General features: G+C 40.5%; 1 protein-coding gene across 1 annotated transcript in view; it reads left to right on the plus strand.

Moving 5' to 3' along the window:
• LOC126215273 (uncharacterized) overlaps window positions 1–21,240 on the plus strand; it is a 96,664-nt gene extending 75,424 nt beyond the window's left edge. Inside the window, exon 10 of the mRNA XM_049941960.1 lies at window positions 21,072–21,240. The gene's annotated coding sequence lies outside the window, so the exon portion shown is untranslated. The remainder of the gene's footprint in view (window positions 1–21,071) is intronic.
• Window positions 21,241–21,565: the final 325 nt, after the last annotated feature.

Consider the following 21,565-nt stretch of genomic DNA (forward strand, 5'->3'; position numbering starts at 1 on the left):
ATATCAGTATGAAAACCATTTAGTTGTCCTCTGGAATGAATGGTCACAGCCAAACTGTGACAAAGTTTGAAACTGGGCACACCGTGCCACAACATACAACTGAGCACATGCTTGATTTCAGTGGCTAACCCCAGGCCATCTGGATCCTTCCCTCTGCATCATCTACAACTACGTGACTACTCTGCAGTTCACACAAAAGTGCCTGGCAGAGTGGTTCGTCGAACCACTTTCGCACTTCGTCTGTTCCTTTTCACTCTCGGACAGCATGTGGGGAAACTGAACGTGGTGGTGGTGGTGGTGGTGGTGGTGGTTGTTCCCATGTATGTGGGTGTCAGTGAAATGTTTCTGTATTTGGAGAACAACATTAGAGATTGATATTTTGTAAAAAAAGACCTTTAAGCAGTGAAAAATAGCTTTGTATTAATGTCTCCTACCCCACCTCGTATATCGTATCTGTGACACACTGTCACCTATTTCACGATATTTCACGATAATACAAAATGAGCTGCCCATCTTTGGACCTTTTTTATGTCTTCTGTCAATCCACTCTGGTAAAGATCCCATACTGCACAGCAATACTCTACTGTAGTCCAAATGCAGGTCCAGGGGTAAGAACAGGCCCAAGGTATTGTTGCCTGTCGGAAGAGGTGACTAAAAGGAGTCGCACACGTTTCGGCCTTTAAGTGATGGTCCCCTGTAGGGTTTGATCTCCATTTTTCAAAATTTTCCCGAAGAGCGAGCCAATTGGGGAAGGGCGCCTTACATGGTGCATCGTGTCCATGCGCTGAGACCTATCGCATCCATCATTGAGGTGGATCTGCATTACTGCTCACTCACCAACTGTTGGGCGAGGTCACCCTCCTGGGTGCATATTTGTCCATCAACTGTGCAGTATCGTTTTCTACACAGATGATAATGGACTAGTTTGCTTGGTTGCACCTGATATCCAGTACGGTAGCCAGTTCATTGCGGTGGGGCCGCCATGTACCTTGTTGGTTGTAGCCCCACGATCACACAGGGATCGTTCTGCTGATGCCTGCACCGTTAACTCCCCCCGTATGCCAAGGGGTAGATTCCCATCCCTCTGGGGTATCGGGACTCCCGGCAATGGCCATCCTGCCATGTGACCTTCGCTGCATCTGGGTGGTGCCTGTGGGGAGGGCCCCTGGTTGGAGTGGGTGGCATCAGTGCAGACGACACGTGATGAAGCGTAGTCCATCATCTCTTGCTGGTGGTGAAGCACCAGCAGTCTCTGTGATCACGAGCTCAATTCAACACACAGAAGTATGACCCAAAATTGTTCCCCTCCCTGGCGACACCATGGGAGGAACGTCAGGATAAGGATGGCAGCGGAAGTTTGAATGTTTGAGAGCTGATGGAGAATCTCTCATGATGATGGAGCCTCAGTTTTTGTTGAGCATTTAGAGGACAAGTTTGGGGAGGTGGAGGGCTTGTCCAAAATGAGATCTGAGTCAGTCTTTATCAAAATCAAACCAAATGCCAGTCAAGGGCATTACTCACTTGTGACAAGCTGGGGGATGTTTATGTAACCATCACACCCCATAAAAGCTTAAATATGGTCCAGCGTATCATATTTCACAGGGCCCTTCTTTTGCAGTCCAACGATGAGCTGCATGCCAATTTAGAGTGGCGGGGTGTACATTTCGTTTGGCGTGTCCACTGGGGTCCAAGGGATAATCAGGTTGCCACCGATGCCTTCATCTTGACCTTTGAGGGTGATACATTACCCGAGAAAGTCAAGGTGATGGTCTACCACTGTGATGTTAAACCCTATATCCCTTCCCCGATGCGGTGCTTTAAATGTTGGAAGTTCCAGCTTCACCTGTCAGGATTGTGGACGCCCATCACTTCCCAATACTCCGCCTCCCATCTTTGTCAGCTGCGGAGAGCGCCATTCACCTTGCTCGCCAGACTGCAGGATTCTCCATAAAGAAAGGAGAATCACGGAGTACAAGACCCTGGACCGACTGACCTACACTGAGGTTAAGAGGAAATTTGAACACCTACATCCTGTATGCATGACATTGTCTTACGTTGCTGCTACAACAGTTCTAGCCCCATCAGCTCTGCCATCCCCAGTCACTTCTCAGAGCCAGAAGACTGCACCTGCCCCTTTGATGGTGGGGGGCACTTCCAGCACTTCCAACCCTGTTACTCCTGCACCACCTACTTCAGTAGCAACCCCCCTCCCCATTCATCGGGGACGGCTGTACCCATTTCTAAGCCGGAGAAGTATACAACTTCTTTGGCTGCTCTCGCTAGGAAGGGGTCCCTTGTCACTCCCTTCCCAGGTTTCTTCTAGTGGGAAAGATGACACCCGCCAGTGGCTGAAGAGCCCAAAAGCAGCTGGTCACAGGGCTTCACGCTCATCCTCAGTCCCCGAGACTGAATCAGTGAAGTCCTCCCTGCCAGGGAAACCCAAGGAACAGCGAGAGAAATCCAAAAACAAGGTCTGCAAGACCAAGGGAATTGTGGTGGCACCCACACCACCATTTTTTCCAAGCTCTGCGTCTGTGGATGAGGTAGTGATTCTGGCATCCGCTGAGGACCTAGATCTCGCTGGACCCTCAGACGAAATAGATATAGACTGCTGAGGCAAAAAGTCGGTGGCAGCAGGTGACGTGGAAGTGTAAACTGCCTCATTGAATGTTCCATGCCTTCCCAGTCTCACGATGATGTCATCTCCAGTGGAACTGCTGTGGTTTTTTCTACCGCTTGGTTGAGAGATAGCAGCTGTTAAGCTTTACACCTGCTTTCTGCATTACCCTCCTGGAAACCTGGTTCCGGGCAATGCGGATCCCTGGTCTCCACGGCTATAAGGGATACTACAGGAACCGTAGTGACTGTAACAAAGTGTCAGGTGGAGTTTGTGCTTATGTCCTAAACTCAGTCTGTAGTGAAACTGTGCCCCCTCCAAACCCCTATTGAAACTGTGGCTGTGAGAATGACGATGCAGGAAATAACTGTCTGCAATGTGTATCTTCCTCCAGATGGTGTAATACCCCTGAATGTATTAACTGCACTAAATGATCAACTCCCTAAACCTTTCCTACTTTTGTGAGATAAAAATGCCCATAACTCCTTGCAGGGTGGCACCGTGCTTGCTGGCCGAGGCAGAGATGTTGAAACTTTACTGTCTCAATTTGATGTCTGCCTCTTAAATACTAGGGCACATTTCAGTGTGGCTCAAGCTAGTTACATGGCCATTGATTTCTCAATTTGCAGCCCAGGACTTCTCCCATCTATCCACTGGAGAGCACATGACGAACCTGTATGGTAGTGACCATTTCCCCGTCTTCATCACTGCCCTGATGTCAAGCCTACGGATGCCTGCCCAGATGGACTTTAAACAATTCAGACTGGGAAACTTTCACCTCTGGTGTCACCATTGAATCTCCCCCGCATGGGAACATCGATGTGATGGTTGAGCAGGTGACTAAAACTATCGTTTCTGTGGGAGAAAACACAATCCCTCGCTCTTTAGGATGGCCCCGGAATAAGGCAGTCCCTTGGTGGTCGTCTGAAGTCGCTGAAGCAATTGAGGAGCATCGGTGAGCTCTACGGTGGCATAAGTGGCACCCTTCCCTGGAGCACCTCCGTGCTTGCCTTCACCAACTTACCAAACGATGGAAACAGGAATGTTGGGAGAGATAGGTCTCGACCATTGGATGCCATATGTCACCTTCCCAAGTCTGGGCAAAGATCAAACGTGTTTTCAGGTACCAGACCCCAACAGGTGTTCCTAGTGTTAACATAAATGGCGTGTTACCTACCAACGCAAATGCGATTGTCCAGCACTTTGCTGAGCACTATGCTCGAGCCCCTGTGTCAGTGAATTACCCCCCAGCCTTTCGCTCTCTCTCAAAGAGCAGCTGGAAGAAATCCCCTTGTTTACAAAATGCCACAGTGAATCCTATAACGCCCCATTTAAAGAGTGGGAGCTCCTCAGTGCCCTTGCACATTGCCCCGACACAGCTCCTGGACCAGATCGGATCCACAGTCAGATCATTAAACATCTCTCATCTGACTACAAGCGACATCTCCTCGTCATCTTCAACTGGATCTGGTGCGATGGTATCTTTCCATCACAATGACAGGAGAGCACCATCATTCTGGTGCTCAGACATAAAAAACCCACGTGATGGGGATAGCTATCGGCCCATCAGTCTCACCAAAGTTCTTTGTAAGCTGCTGGAACGTATGGAGTATCAGCCGTTGGTCTGGGTCCTGGGGTCTTGTGGCCTACTGGCTCCATGTCGGGGCAGCTTCTGCCAGGTTCACTCTACCACTGATAATCTTGTGTCCTTAGTCTGCCATCCGAACAGCCTTTTCCAGACGCCAACACCTGGTTGCCGTCTGTTTCGATTTACGAAAAGCGTATGTCTTGACCTGTTGAAATCATATCCTTACCACATTATACGAGTGGGGTTTCCTAGGCCCACTCCAGATTTTTATTCAGAATTTCCATTTGCTTCATACTTTCCGTGTCCAAGTTGGTGCTTCCCACAGTCCCCCCCCCCCCCAATATCCAGGAGAATGGGGCCCCACAGGGCTCTGTATTGAGTCTCTCTATTTTTAGTGGCCATTAATGGTCTAGCAGCAGCTGTAGGGCCCTCTCAACTTCTCTGTATGCAGGTAACTTCTGCATTTTGTACTGCTGCTCCATTACTGGTGTTGCTGAGCAGCGCCTTCAGGGAGCTATCCATAAGGCACGGTCATGAGCTCTAGCCCACAGTTTTCATTTTTCCACCGCAAAGTTGTGTGTTATGCGTTTCTGTTGGTGTCATACTGTTCATCTGGAACCAGAACTTTACCTTAATGACCATCCACTCACTGTAGTGGAGACATTGATTCTTAGGACTGGTTTTTCGTGCCCGATTGACTTGGCGTCCTCACCTTCGTCAGCTTAAGCGGAAGTGCTGGCAGCACCTCGATACGCTCCGCTGCCTGAACAACACCAACTGGGGTGCAGATCGTTCTATGCTGCTGCAGCTGTACAGGTCCCTTATTCAATCCCATCTTGACTATGGGTGGTGCCCTCAGTGTTGTGTTTACTCAACCCAGTGCACCACTGTGGTGTTCGCCTAGCGACAGGAGCTTTTAGGACGGGTCCGGTGACCAGCGTCCTTGTGGAAGCCGGAGTGCCTCCATTGCAGGTTAGGTCTGCACAACTGCTGGCCAGTTACGCAACACACGTTCATAGTTCTCCTGCGCATCTGAATCACCGTCTCATTTTCCCACCCACGGCAGTTCATCTCCCGCATAGGCAGCCCAGGTCAGGGCTTCCAATTGCAGTCCGTGTCGGAACTGGAGTCCTTGACTTTACCATGTATATGTGAGGTCCATTCATGTACACCTCCATGGTGTACACCTCGGCCACAGCTTCGCCTGGGCCTTTCACATGGCCCAAGGACTCGGTTAACCCCGCGGCTCTCTGCTGCCATTTCCTCTTGCTTCTTGACAAGTACCGAGGCCACAAAGTGGTTTACACCGATGGCTCGATGGCCGATGCTCACGTCGGCTTTGCGTACGTCGATGGAGAACATATTGAACAGCGCTCCTTGCCCGATGGCTGCAGTGTTTTCACTGTAGAGCTTGGCGGCCATATCTCGTGCTCTTGAGTACATCCGCTCATGCCCTGGTGAGTCATTTCTCCTGTGTACTGGCTCTTTGAGCAGCTTGCTAACACTGTCTCCCTACCATCCCTCCCTCACAAACCCTGAACACTTTCTAGCCCATGATCCGTCATTGCAGTCAGTCTAGGGTGCCAGTGAACTGAATTGAAAGTGATTTGTGTTGCTAATAAAAGTAAAGTTTTTTGTTAGTTGTTAGTTTTATAATGTAAAAAAAGGTATTAATATGATGCTGGCTACACAGTAAATTAAAAGTAACAGCATATGCGGAACAACATGGAAACAGAGCAGCTGAGCAGCATTTAGGCCATCCACCAACAGAAAAAACCATGTTTGATTGGCAGGCTAGTAAAGAACAACTGAAACAAATGAAGAATGAATGTCCAAATAGAGGACTGAATGTAAAATGGCCAAAACTAGACAATGGCACATTATAATGTATTCAAGGACACTGTCAAAATGCCACTGGGATTAATACAAAAATGATTCAAATACATGCTCATAAGCTAGCTCTACAGTGGAACTTAACAAACTGTAAGGGTCGAGTTGGTTGGTACTAAAGGCTTAGGAAGAGTATGAGTAGAAAATTTTATCTTTCCATTGCTTTATTATTAAACACTGAACGAAGACCAGTGTGGAACTAAGCCAAATAATGACTATGGATGAAACTCCTCTGACATTTGATGTGCTGAGTAAAAGAACTGTTGCCATGAAAGGTGCTACAATTGTATAAAAACGTGGGGACATGAAAAAATGCGCTACACTGTTGTTTTTTCATGTTGTGCTGATAGTATTAAACTTATCCATTAATGATTTTCAAGTGCAAAGCAATGCCAAAACCTGATTGGTGTTTATGTAATGACAATGGTTGGATAGATGAGGCTGATATGAAATTATGGGTTAACAGAGTGGGAGAGAAGGAAAGGTGCCTTGCTGAAGAATTTTCTTCCTGTGCTAGATCAGTTTAGTAGTCACTTGAAAAATTCTGTGAAAGAAAAATTGAGACAGGGAAATACAGCTTGCTGTTATTCCGGGATGATTTAGGTCACAATTGCAATCTATGGTGTGTCAATAAATAGTCCATTTAAAATATATATGAGAGAGGAATGGAGCGAATGGATGATGCGTGAAACCAAAGATGAATTTACACTGACGGGATCTTTCAAACGATCTACAAGCAACGAAGTGTGTCAATGGATAAAATGGTCATGGTCTAGAGTGAGAGAAGACATTATTGTTGAGTCTTTCAGTAAGTGTGGCATAAGTATGATGAAGGGGGGGGGGGAGGAGGAGGAGGAGGAGGAGGAGAAATTTTTTTTAGGTATTTTAAAGGTCAGATCAGCTTTATAAACTAAGAATTTTTTAATCTAGCTTTACAATTTAATAATAAAAATGTTTAAAAAATAACTTGTGGTGCTTCTTCTAGTATGTAGCATCTCATAATTCGTAAAATATGGTAACCTCTGTTCGATGCCGTGGCCTTAAGCCACCTTACTGGGAAGGCTCATATGCCCGCATGGACATTGGAGCAAACGTCTCTCTGCGTAATTAACATCCCTATCGTCTTATGTACTGCTTCCCACAGGGTGGGCCAGACAAATGGAAATCAGGAAGTGCGAGACGAGGGCTGTGTCATTTTAACAGATAAATGAGAAACATCTGGGGTATGCATAGACATCTTAAAAAGGAACAAAAATGTGTATATGGTAAATTTTTTTCTTATTTTCTTAGCAACAGACACTGTTGTTATATGTTTGCTTTGTTTCTGTCTTTACATTTTCAAATTTGCTTAGTTCTGCAGGTACTTTTTTTCTTTTTGAGTATTGTCTTTCGATGGCTAAATGAAATGCTCAAAATTTCTGCCATTATCTCTGACATGAGATCGTAAATGCCACATTGGAGAATCTTACTTGCTCCCGTATTCCAGGTGTACGCTGTCTCTGCTGAAATGTTGCTTGAACACACTGCTGAAGCTCAACATTCACAATGGGTCTTGAGTATATTATGTCTCGTAGACGCTCCCAAAAATAAAAATCCACTGGACAGAGATCAGGAAATTGAGCAGGCCAAGATGTTGCTGCCTCATGACCTGTCCATTTGTTTGGGAAATTCTGATTTCTCTTTAATTAAGCCAGCCCATACATTAATTCTAAACTGTTATCATCTGTCCAAAATGGCTAGAGGAATCTTGTCTGCCCAGACAAGAGTGTCATGAAAATACTTCTCTACATTTGTGGTAAACTGTTCTTTGTAAGTAAATAGTATGGTAGACAAAGTATTTGTCCTTTCCACAAATCCCCAGTAACCTGGTACATAAAGCTTTCCTGGACTGAAAATCTGTTTCAGTAAAACCTTGCAATCTCTGAACGTAGTATGGATAAAGGAGTTGCTCTCATAACACTTCCCACCCTGTCACCTGATTCACTTTGTCAGTTCTATTTCTTTGGTACAGCTGCCACTCTTATCCTCAGTATGATGAAGTACTCGCTCTGCTAAGTCAGCTATTCTAACTCTGACCTAAGGTCATAAATACTTATCTGGTTTTTGGTGTCATCTTCCACGAGGCTTGGGATGTCCCATCTGCTGTTCACTGCCTGCAATAATCCTGTGAATGGAGTTTTGTTCTCTAAATAATATATGTGACACCAGGCTTGCAGTTTCTTTTCTGACATTTATTACATTTGACGCAAAACACAATGCAATTTCACATACGAGTAACTTTGAAAATAAACAAACGATCAGTTTACAGGCACGGAGCCTAACCAAATTCTGAAGTATATGCAACCACTGCCAGACTCACTCTGCATCTCTCACCTATATAATTTACAAAAATTGCAAAAGTTAAGAGCTGTTGTTCGATTCATTGAATAAGTAAATTACAGTTACAAATTATAATTTTTCAATACTTTATTCATATCATTTGTCTGCAGATACGTGTGCAATATTTTATGTACTGTTTTTAATTGTGAAGTGTAGGTTTCTTGTGAGAGTTCAGATTTTTACAAGTTGTTTAACAATACATAAAATTGTTGGTTAATTATTTGGCTAATTCCAGAGAAAATTTTGTTACTAACAAGGGAACCTCCCCATCGCACCCCCGTCAGATTTAGTTATAAGTTGGCACAGTGGATAGGCCTTGATAAACTGAACACAGATCAATCGAGAAAACAGGAAGAAGTTATGTGGAACTATGAAAAAATAAGAAAAATATACAAACTGAGTAGTCCATGTGCAGGATAGCCAACATCAAGGATATTGTGAGCTAAGGAGCGCCCTAGTCCTGTGGTTAGCGTGAGCACCTGTGGAACGAGAGGTCCTTGGTTCAAGTCTTCCCTCAAGTGAAAATTTTAATTTTTTTTATTTTCGCAAAGTTATGATCTGTCCGTTCATTTATTGACGTCTCTGTTCACTGTAATAAGTTTAGTGTCTGTGTTTTGCGACCGCACCGCAAAACCGTGCGAGTAGTAGACGAAAGGACGTGCCTCTCCAATGGGAACCGAAAACTTTTGATCGCAAGGTCATAGGTCAACCTATTCCTCCACAGGAAAACACGTCTGATATATTCTATACGACACTGGTGACGGCATGTGCTCCACATGACAGGAATATGTTGTCGACCCACCTAACTTGTACACTTGGCGAATGGGTAAAAAGATTCTTCTACCTTTCCCGATTTAGGTTTTCTTGTGGATGTGATAATCCCTCCCAAAAAAGTGATGAAAACATGAGAGTTTGTCACATAAACTGCAACAAATGAATGCAACAGTTTCACAGTCTCAGTTTTCCCTGTGCTCTGTCAAAACATGTGTTTTTAACGTTTTCAAATTTTTCCGTGTGTAGACCGTCAAAGCCTGCATATGTCCAAGCAAATCTGAACATGTCCTGGAATTTTGGAGAGTGAAGTTGATTATGTGTGAGTGCCTGAACTTTGATAATTGTGTGAAAATAAAAAATTAAACTTTTCCCTCGAGGGTAGACTTGAACCAAGGACCTCGCGTTCCGCAAGTGCTCACGCTAACCACGGGACCACAGCTCTCCTGAGCTCACTCATTACTTGATGTTGCCTATCCTGCACATGGACTACTCAGTTTTTATATTTTGCTTTTTTTTTCATAGTTCCACACAACTTCTTCCTGTTTTCTCGATTGATCTGTGTTCAGTTTATCAAGGCCTATCCACTGTGCCAACTTATAACTAAATCTGACGGGGGTGCGATGGGGAGGTTCCCTTGTAAGCCTTATAAAATTTGCTACTCCAGAGTGTAAGTAAACTGTGTAGTTGATTTTATTTCTTTGTAGCTCAATATGAAATAAACAAAAACACTAATGTAGGTAAAAAGATTCCAAAATACATGTTTTACTGCCCAGATTGCAGTTCATACGTATCGTGATTACTAGTTCCAGCAAATTTATATTGCCATCTTCAGATCATCGGATACATGAATTTATAAAGCCCTTGTGTGTGGCACATTGCTATCTGGCCACTGCAAGTGTGGAGGTTCTCACTGAAAAGACACTCCCATGCAACACTAAGTACACTAAAATTAAAGCCGTAACAGTATCAGCAAGGCACAAAGGTCTCAAATACATCACATAGAGCACAACCACTACTGTCAGATGTGTGTATATTGATAACCAGTTCTAGACATGTGTTTGTTGATAGCTGGCACCAGAGATGGTTATCAACATACGCACATCTGACAGTAGGGGATGTGCTCTGCCTGATGTATTTGACCCCTTTGTGCCTTGCTTTATTGATCCACTCTATCATTCAGTGTACAGAAGTGTACAACATGACGTGGGAGAAGTCAGAGAACGTGTATAAACACATTGTTTCTCATAATGTACATCACATTGAAGATACATTATGTATGTGTTCATAATAATGTGAGATCGAATAATAATGCTGGTCATACTTGAACAGCAGGTGGTCATTAATGGACAATAGATTATTTCTCATAAAACAGTTTAGTTTTGAAAGGTAATCAAAATATATAATATAATTTATGATAGATCAATTCAAGACAGTCTTGTATGCTGTAGAAGCAATGCTTCATTAGGAGTGCTCTGAAAGTTCTTTTGAATTTTGCAGATTTTTAATATTTTCTATTTATCTTTGAAGATGATTGTACAGTTTGATTTCTATACATTTAACACTATTGAATGTATGGGAATCAAACTGTAAAAGCATCTTCCAAAAGAAGTAGAAAATATTAAAGAACCAGCTGATACAGTCAACGTTTTTATAAGTGTTCTCAGTGTTGTATGGGAGTGTCTTTTCTGTGAGTTTACCTCCATGTTTTCAATGGCCAGATGACAATATGCCACACATACGGGCCGTATAATCCATGTATTTGATGATCTGGAGATGACAATAGAACTTTGTTGAAACTAGTAATCAGGATATGCATCAACTGCCATCTGGGCAATAAAACTTCTATTTTTGAAGCTTTTCTGCTCTGGTATAGAGATTGCTGTCCTCCTGACAGTGTCATGTAATTACAAATGTGTTTGTTTACAAGATAATTTTCAATCTGGACTATTCCCCACTAAATATGCTACTGTGTTTTACAAGTGTTGATGATTTCATACTGCACAACTTGTTCAAAATACCACCAGTGTAATCCGTGTTTCAAAAGTATGCGAAGCATCAGTTGGGCTACTAGGATGTGGTATATCTCAATTCATTGTATCCAACCAGGACCATCATACTAAAACTGTAACTGCAGTTGTAAATATATGTGTGTGTATTAAGGTAATGTGCACTTCACAGCAAAAGTGTCTAGCAGCACAATAGGCAAATAGCGTAGTTCAGATTTTGCATTCATCATTAGTATGTAATACGCACAATTATTACAGGAACTTCATGGGCCTTAAAACAGGCTTCAGGTTTACTGCTCTCATAACTTTTCTTCTTCTTCTTCTTCTTCTTCTTCTTCTTCTTCTTCTTCCAGGACCCCTCTCCTTAGTTCAGAAAAGCTTTTCTCAGGATGTTGCTGTAGTTACACTTCTGGAAGAAAGGGTATTGGGGAGAAATGGCATAGTGTACAGTGAAAATGTTTTCACTGTGTCAGATCTGTCAGCTACCTGTTATAAACCTTACTGATTAATGGCCGCCTTTGGGAATAGTTTTGGTGGTCCAACTACTTTGCCCCACAGCTGCTTTTCTTCCTTTTCTTGTGGACTTCGATCTTTGATACTGAAATGGTAGATCCCGACTACTACTTTAAATGGAGCTGCTAAATAAGCTTCAAACTCTCATTTGAACTTATCTGTATTTAAAGTTTTCAAGTCCACATTGACAGTTCCCAATAATTAGAACTCAAAGTAGTTACAGCAAACATCAAATGTTTACTCCTACTGACACACAACGTCTGACCATAGGCCGTACATACGTTCTCTTAAAAGTAAAAGTAATGCATTTGTTTTGGGTCTCTGTTCACATTGTCTGCGACCCTCTTACTGTGAACTGTCCATGACACCACCAACTTGTAGTCGCAAAGCGTACATATAGCCTCGCACAACAAGTAAATACCACAAATCACACGGCTGCTCGCAGCTGTCATTGTTGCTATGGCACACACCCTGTGTACCAACACAGACCGGGATGTATAGTATCTACATCTATACTCCGCAAACCACCATTAAGTGCATGACAGAGCGTATGTCCCATTGCACCAGTTATTGGGGTTTCTTCCTATTTCATTCATGTATGGAATATGGAAAGAAAGATTATTTAAATGCCTCTGTGCATGCCGTAATTCTGATCTTATCCTCACAATCCCTGTGTGAGTGATATGTATGGAGTTGTTGTGTATTCCTAGAGTTATCATTTAAAGCAGATTCTTGAAACTTTGTTAGCAGACTTTCTGGGGATAGTTTACGTCTATCTTAAAGACTTTGCCAGTTCAATTTCTTAAGGATCTTTGTGACATTTTCTCACAGGTCAAACAGTGTCCATTCGTGTTGCTGTTCTCTGTATTTGTTAAATATCCCTTAACAATAATATTTGGTACATGTCCCACACACTTGAGCGGTATTCTAGAACTGGTCTCATAAGTGGCTTGTAAGCAGTCTCCTTTGTAGACTGACTGCACTCTCCCAGTATTCTACCAATAAACCGAAGTCTACCACCTGCTTTACCTGCGACTGAACCTACATGATAATTCCATTTCATACCCTATAAAGTGTTACTCAGGTATTTGTACGAGTTGGTTGGTTCCAACAGTGACTCATTGGTATTACAGTAATAGGATACTATGTCTTTCCATCTTGCGAAGTGCAAAATTTTACATTTCTGAACATATAGAGCAAGTTGCCAATCTCTGCACCACTATGAAATCTTATCAAGACCTGACTGAATATTTATGCTGCTTCATTCAGATAGTTTTTCACTATAGATAACTGCATCAACTGTAAAAATCCCGATTTTACTATTAATATTGTGTGCAAGGTCATTAATACACAACATGAACAGCAAGGGTCCCAACACACTTCCCTTGAGCACACCCGAAGTTACTTCAACTGACGATGACTCACCATCCAAGATAACATACTGTGCCCTTCCTACCAAAAAGACCTCAATCTGATCACAAATTTAACTTGATACTACGTATGATTGTACTTGATAATAAGTGTAGGTGTGGTACTGAGTCAAATGCTTTTCAGAAATCAGGAAACACTGTCTACCTGCCTGCCTTGATCCAAAGCTTTGAATCCATGCCGGTTGGCATGGAGGAGGCCATTCTGGTAGATTCCTCATTATGTTTGGGATCAGAAGACGTTCTTAGATTCTACAACAAATCGATGTCAAGGATATTGGATGGTAGCTTTGTGGATCACTTCTACTACCTTCGTGTAGGTGGGTGTGACCTGTGCTTTTCTCCAAGAACTGGGCATGGTATTTTGTTAGAGGGATCTATGATAGATTATGTGTAAGAGAGGGACTAACTCAGCTGCAAATTTAGTATAGAATCTGGAGCTTTGTTCAATTTTAATGATTTCAGCTATTTCTCAATGCCACTGACACTAATGCTTACTTCAGTGGTACGAGGATTAAGTTGTGGCAATCCTCCTGGGTTTATCTTGGTAAAAGAACATTTTAAAGTGGAGTTACGCATTTCAGCATTTGCTTTGCTACCCTCAATTTCATTTCATGTCTCATTTGCCAGGGACTGGACATTAACTTTGGTGCCACTGAAAGCCTTTCCAAATGACCAGAATTTCTTTAGGTTTTGTGAACAATCATTTGACAGTATTGTACTATGGTAGTCATTGAAGGCTTTACGCATTATTCTCTTGACAGCAAAACACATTTCATTCAGGACTCCTATATATATAGCCCTGTCCTTTGTTTTATACCTGTTATGCAGTAGTCTGTTACTTTATTATTATTTTTGAGCTTTTCCTCATTACAGAGGCTTATCTCCAACATAATAATTTACTTGGAAATTACAATACAAACAATAAACGTTCTTAAACTATACTCTCAAAATATTTCTCCAGGTGTTTCGATCTTGCGTGTCCTCTTCCTCTGCGCCCATTCTGTTACTTTACAAGTTTTTTTTTACAGTGACTGTATACCATGGAGGGTCCCTCCCATTATGAGCCATTCTACTGGGTACATATCTATCCAGTGCATGATCAGTTATCCACTTAAACTGGAGCCAGAGTTCCTCTTCGTGCTCCTACTCTGTATCTGCTACTTCCTTATGCACTAATTAACAAATGTCTGCCGACGTGATCATTTTTAGCTGGTACAAATACCAATAGTGAGTCAGGGTATTTGGTAACATGTTTGTTACACTGCGAGTGAAATCCTAGGTTTGTTTGGAGAATGAATGTAGTAGCCTGCTGATATTCTTGTTGCCCAACATTTGTAACAGTTTTTAGAGTGGGGCCTAGTGAATCAGTAGTTGGAAGAAAGTGACTCTTCATTTCATGCACATCTGAACTATCCTTTGTGAATATGAGCTTAAAAACATTGTATTGCATTTGCCAATGCAGTTTGTTCGCCCATAAAAAGTCATAACGTTTTGTGTGTGTGTGTGTGTGTGTGTGTGTGTGTGTGTGGCACACAAAACACTACGGGTAATTTATCTCCATGTTGATATGATCAACATCACCTGAATAGCACACATTTATAGCATGTTTACATGAAAATTTAAAATTGTATCCACATGGGAGTATGCTTTTCGCGGGTACCAGTCACCTCTTTTATAGCTTTGCTCTTGTCTGGCCAGAGTGCATACTGTAGGTTTCTACTGAATGTTGAAGAATGTATCTTAAAAATGGCTCACAATTGGTACAATTCATTTTGTAAGTCTAAAAAATGGAATTCAGTGTAAAAAAAAATAAATAAATAATAATAATAATAATAATAATAATAATAATAATAATAATCATCATGGGTGTGGCTGCAAGATGTGTGCATGAAAACTTCTGTCATGTGTTCGTTGGTAGAATAACCTAAAACATTTAATAATCAGTTTAAAGACGTCCTCCACACTGGGCCATTCCGTGCTAAGTGGTCTAATATCGAGAAATGTTCCCACATGACCATCATGGATTTTGATGAAATTTTGTATGAACATTCACACATGTTCTCAATGAACGCTGGTAAAGCTTCAGTTTCAGAAATTAAATACTTGCAGAGATATAGTCACTTGTTTGAAACCATAGCACAGCTTCCAATACAGCATCCTTGAATTTTCAGCAACTTTGAGATGAGATCTCTCTGTAAGTATTTGCACGAAAGAAACAAAACTTGGCCATCTTATACAACTTTTAGAGCTCTGTATAGTAAAATATTAAGAAAAGGATTTCTGAGCAATTTTCATATAGATAATTTGAAGCAAAGTTGGGAGAAAAAATAGCTGTTTAAAAAAAAATGCGTACTTTAGTTTTTTTATATCTCCAAAAGTAATTGTGGGATGTACATGAAACTTTGCACATCATAACTCACCAACACAAGTTCTTAGAATATAAAATTTCATTCTCCTATTGCTTTCCATTATTTCACAAATCTAGGGTGAAGTTGACGATTTTTCAAAAGTGCTAAAAATGGGTATTTTTAGTCAAATTTTTCAAAAAAGTGTTTTCTCTAAACTCTTCTAAACCATGGTCATTTGAAAGAGCATATTCTAAAATATCTAGAAAAAATGGATTTGGTTTTGCAATTCAGGCATATAAGGCCCTAAAAAGTAGCATCATCAAAGAGGCGCACTGGAAGTTTGAACACATTTTTCTGGCACTCAAATTATACCTGAAACCTTTTATTATGCCTAATAAATGTACATTAGTGCCTTGAATAATTTAAATAAAAAGATCTGGTAAATAGGCAATGAGACTGTCAGAAAAACGTGAAAACTATGAGAAATAGCCCTTCTGCTTTTATCGTAAGTGTTCATCTGCATAAAACTCTTCTCATTTGCAAAAAAAAAAAGAGAGAGAGAGAGAGAGAGAGAGAGAGAGAGAGAGAGAGAGAGAGAGAGAGATCATAAAGAATTCAATGAATAATAGCTTCATATTTTTTGTACTTCTCAAAATTGTAAATATTTACAAGTGGAAAATGAAGACCTAATTTTTGGATTCAATTGTATAAAACATTTTTCCAAAAAGGAATCGGTTTGCTTGAATCATGCAGCAAGTGATGTAAATTTTCCAATCAATATTGCAGAGATTTTAATACCTGTGAATTTTTGTCTTAAAGTTATTAGGGAAACATGTGAAATTAGTTGGTTAAACACCTAAGATTTTGTATTTAATCACACCTAAATGTAGCCTACTACCTTGGTAAATATGTAACCACTAGTTTCACAGAAAATATTCACAAGATTCACTGTTTATAGAAAATATAATGGCAACAATTACCTTAACAATCAGATTGTTTCATTATTGTGAGCCTTGTTTGAACAATCAGTATTTCAGTGGTGTGTTTGCAGCATAGTGGGTGGGTTCTCTTGACTGAGTGTGGCTTGTTAAGTGATTCGCAAGACCATCAAAGTTTATAATGTAATTTACAAAAAATTGTTTTGATTGTGTCTTTTATAGCATATATCTCTTACTAGATTTTTTCATTAGTATTATACATTGTGTATAATTTCATTCAGTAGCAATTTGTCTGAAATTTAAGCAGATTATAATTTGCACTTAGAGGCCAAATACATTATTTAGTTACTGATTAGAGATGGATGCAGAAGGGAACAGCATACCTTCCTGCTCAATTGGGCAAGGAGACAGTGGAACAAAGTGTCATGTCACTTTCTTTGTCAAAAAAGCTGCTTTAAAATGGTTTGCGGATTTTAGTGATGAGGAAAAAGAGTTGTTGGTCTGACGCTCTGAAGCAAAGCTGGACAATACCTCTCAAGTTTGCCTACACCATGAAGCCCTGTTATTGACACAATATGAGAGGTTACAAAAAAAATGCTTCAATCCCTTTGGGAAGGTGAACCATAATGTTAAGGCAGGAATTCACACTCTTCATGCTGAAACAGCTAATAAGGCTTCTGATATGTTGAAGCAGCTTGTTAATAACATAAAGCCAGGTCAGAAAATTTGTCCGGCTTTCAGGACTACCTTAAATAAACACTTGGATGAAGCTTTATCAGCCTCCTCATCACATTCTGATGAGGACTTTACACCAAAAGAAGAATTAAATAGTAGCTTATTTTCTATCGGTATTTCACCCCTGAAGAGAACAGTAACCTACAGAGATAAGCCCCAATATGTGAAGAAGGAAATTCAAAAGGCTCAAAATGTGATTAAAAACAGAATTGTAAATGCAATGGGAGTAAACTGACAAATTGAAATTAAGGAATGTGGAAACTGTGCCGACTATGCACATTTGCTGACTGAACTGAAAGCCAAGATGCAGAATGCAATTCATAAAGAACAGATGCAAATTTTAACCTTGGCACCTGTAAGTTGGACAGTCAAGACAAACAGCAGCTCAGTTCAGTGTGTCTGAAAGAATGGTGAAGAATGCTCGGCAGCTGAAGGCAGAGAAGGGCATTCTGGCACTTCCCGAAAATAGGCAAAGCAGGAAATTACCAGCAGAAGTTGCTAGTAGACTGCGAAATTTTTTTGGAGAAGATGAGTATAGTAGGGTGTGCTCTGAAAAAAAAGATAGTATTTCAGTTAGACTTTTAGATAGAAAGACATGCATGCAGAAAAGATTGTTACTTTGCAATTTACGGGAAATGTATGTTATCTATAAGAATATAAATGGTCCAGAAATAGGGTTCCCAAAGTTTTGAGAACTTAGACCCAAATGGGGTATAACAGTAGGATCAGCTGGAATGCATGCAGTTTGCGTCTGTGCAATTCACCAAAATGTTAAGCTTATGCTTTGCGGAGCTTGTATACATGAAAATTATAAGGAGATTCTCAGCAAGGCAGTTTGCAGTTTGAACTCTTAGACAGTGCATGCTACATCGCTGTGAAAGGTGTCCTGGGCCCAAAGCTATAGCATCTGAAATTGCCAGCTATTTCCTAGATCGTGAGCCACAGGAAGTCATTGTGTTTAAGCAATGGATACATACCGATCGGGCCACACTGGACACGAAGCAAATGGTGGTGGATGAATTTATTGAAGATGTAAAAAATAAATTATGGAGTCCGTCATGCCATCATTACATTGCCAAGCATCAAAGCTTGCATCTTAAAGGCCTTAAATGTCATCTGAAAGACGAAGAGCTTGTTGTCCTAATGGATTTTGCAGAAAATTATTTTTATCATTCAGGATGCTGTGCAAGGCTTCCACTGGGACAATAGTCAAGCAACAATTCATCCATTTGTTATCTACTTTCGTCAAAATGAGAAAGTAGAATCTTTAAGCTTTTGCATTATCAGTGACTGTTTGCGGCATGACACTATTACAGTTCACGTTTTTATCAAGGAGCTCATCAAATATATAAAAGCACGGTTTGCACAGATATCCCACATTCATTATTTCAGTGATGGCTCCAGTGCTCAATATAAAAATTTCAAGAATTTCCTAAATTTGTGCTATCATAATAGTGATTTTGGAATGACAGCCGAATGGAATTTTTTTGCTACTAGACACGGGAAATCACGTTGTGATTGGATTGGAGGTACAACAAAGTGGTTAGCAGCAAGAGCAAGCTTGCAACGGCCACTTAATGGACAAATTCTTACTCCCCTAGATCTGTTTCACGTCTGCTCTGAAAACATTAATGGATTTAAATTTGTTTTCATCAGTAAAGATGAAATTGAAAAAAATATTGTCACAAGGAAAGAGGTTTAAACTTGGACAAACTGTAGCAGGCACTAGAGAAAATCATCACTTTTTACCTATTGATGAAACAACAATTCAGGTCAGCAGAGTTTCAAATGATTGTTCATCTTTTCTAGCTAAAATGGGTCACAGTAATAGAGGAGGCATATTAATGTCCGCTCTCCAACCAGGACAATATGTTGTATGCATCTATGAAAACGTGTGGTGGATTGGGAATATCTGAGAGACCTCCACAGAGCAAAGGGATGCATTAGACTTTATGCACCCACATGGTCCAGCAAATTCATTTTATTGGCCACCAAGAAGTGACAAGTGCTGGGTTCCGGAACACCACATTATTGCAGTTATTCCAGCTCCATCAGTAAATTCGTCTGGCCGGCAATACACCATTCCTCTTTATATTCATCAGAAAATTAATGTAGCATATCAAAAATTGAAATAGGTTAGAGGAAACAACCTAAGGAACCCAAGAGTGCCTTCTAATTTTACACAGGGCACTTAAATAATTTTACTATCAGGCTTGGGAACCTGCGTAAAGAAACCCACCCGTGGCTGTTGTTGCTAAGCTATTGGGCGTGGCCCCTATGTAAATGGGAATGCTGGTTTTCTCAGGTGAAATGAAACTAGCAGTGGTTAAGCCACCATGGACCATAGCAACTCATTTATACACTTCTTTCCCATCAGTAAGCTGGTGTTATTCATTAAACAGGCAACTAATAATTAGATGATTATGCAAATAAATTTTACGATTTACATTAATTCTTAATAATAATTGTGTGTGTGTGTGTGTGTGTGTGTGTGTGTGTGTGTGTGTGTGTGTGTGTGTGTGTGTGTGTGAGAGAGAGAGAGAGAGAGAGAGAGAGAGAGAGAGAGAGAGAGAGAGAGAGAGAGAGAGAGAGGAGGGGGGGGGGGGACGTGAGGTGAGGTGACAATTAAGAAATAACATTGTTTCTATTTTTATTCTTTTGCTATTCGGACTTAAGCTAGGTCCTATTCATCAGGACTTCTTATTTCACTTATCCCAGCACATTAATAAACATGTATAAGGCAAAATAAAAGATTTCAGGTATAATTTGAGTGCCAAAAAAATGTGTTCGAACTTATAGTGTGCCTCTTTGATGATGCTACTTTTTAGGGCCTTGTATGCTTGCATTGCAAAACCAAATCCACTTTTCTAGATATTTTAGAATATGCTCTTTCTAATGACCATGGTTTAGAAGCGTTTGGAGAAAACACTTTTGAAAAATTTGACTAAAAATACCCATTTTTAGCACTTTTCGAAAAATCAACTTCACCCTAGATTTGTGAAATAATGGAAAGCAATAGGAGAATGAAATTTTATATTCTAAGAACTTGTGTTGGTGAGTTATGGTGTGTAAAGTTTCATGTACATCCCACAATTACTTTTGGAGATATAAAAAACTAAAGTTCGCATTTTTTTTTAAACAGCTATTTTTTTGCCCAACTTTGCTTCAAATTATCTATATGAAAATTGCTCAGAAATCCTTTTCTTAATATTTTACTTTACAGAGCTCTAAAAGTTGTATAAGATGGCAAAGTTTTGTTTCTTTCATGCAAATACAAACAGAGATATCTCATCTCAAAGTTGCTGAAAATTCAAGGACACACTATAGAAAGCTGTGCTGTGGTCTTAAACAAGTGACTGTATCTCTGAAAGTATTGAATTTCTGAAACTTTACCAGCGTTCATTGAGAACATGTGTGAATGTTCATACAAAATTTCATCAAAATCCATGAGGGTCATGTGGGAGCCTCTAGACCACTTCGCATGGAATGACCCCACTTAACAAATTGGAGGGAGCCCATTGTTGCTTTGAGTGTTATGAAAAAAGGCTATCTTAAGACTGTCATATTATTGTTTGTCATTGTTACTCATAGATTTAATATTTTTGCTTAAAAAGGAGAAATCAGGTGCTGCATAAAGGGAATTGTGCATACAAAAAAGGCAGTGGTACTGGTTACTCCGACAAAAGAAAATATATGTTGCCAAAGCATAAATTTAACAATATTCATTCAGTTTATAAGAACTGAAGAATGACTGCTTGAATCTGGTTTGAAAGTTGTTAACATGTGTAAAGTTTAAATTGACTGCACTTGTAAGACTTTTGTAATCCTTGAAAAATGTTTTATTTCTTTCCAGATACTGAAGATGCATCTGAGTCCTCAAGTTAACTGTAAATGTTGTTTTCATTTTATTCAGAAAACTGTAACACTATTGCATAAAATTCGCTACAGTGATCCGCTTTTAAAAGAACTAATGTGCACGCCAGAACACATTTTTATACATATATCGCAAGAAAATGTACAAATAAGACGGAAGCCTTCCTGCTGTCCACTGCCGTAACGAAGACTGAGCCAGCGAAATGGTAAAGTAACGACAGTTCACTTGAGTTTTTGGAACTAGAGTTCTGGTCACAACACACTAAGGCATTTTTAATATTTTTATCTGTGAACTGTAGACAAAATCATTCCAGTTTCAGGAATGAAGGATTGTAGTTTGTTGTTGTGCTGACAGCTATAATGTATTGGAATAGATAGGTACATTTAAATGAGAGTACTTTCACAGGAATGTGAAATGACTAGCACCGTGTGAACTGAACGCTTTAAACTGGCACTTCTTTCTGCCTTTTGCTG

This window comes from Schistocerca nitens, chromosome 12, assembly GCF_023898315.1.
Source record: "Schistocerca nitens isolate TAMUIC-IGC-003100 chromosome 12, iqSchNite1.1, whole genome shotgun sequence".
Lineage (NCBI taxonomy): Eukaryota > Metazoa > Arthropoda > Insecta > Orthoptera > Acrididae > Schistocerca > Schistocerca nitens.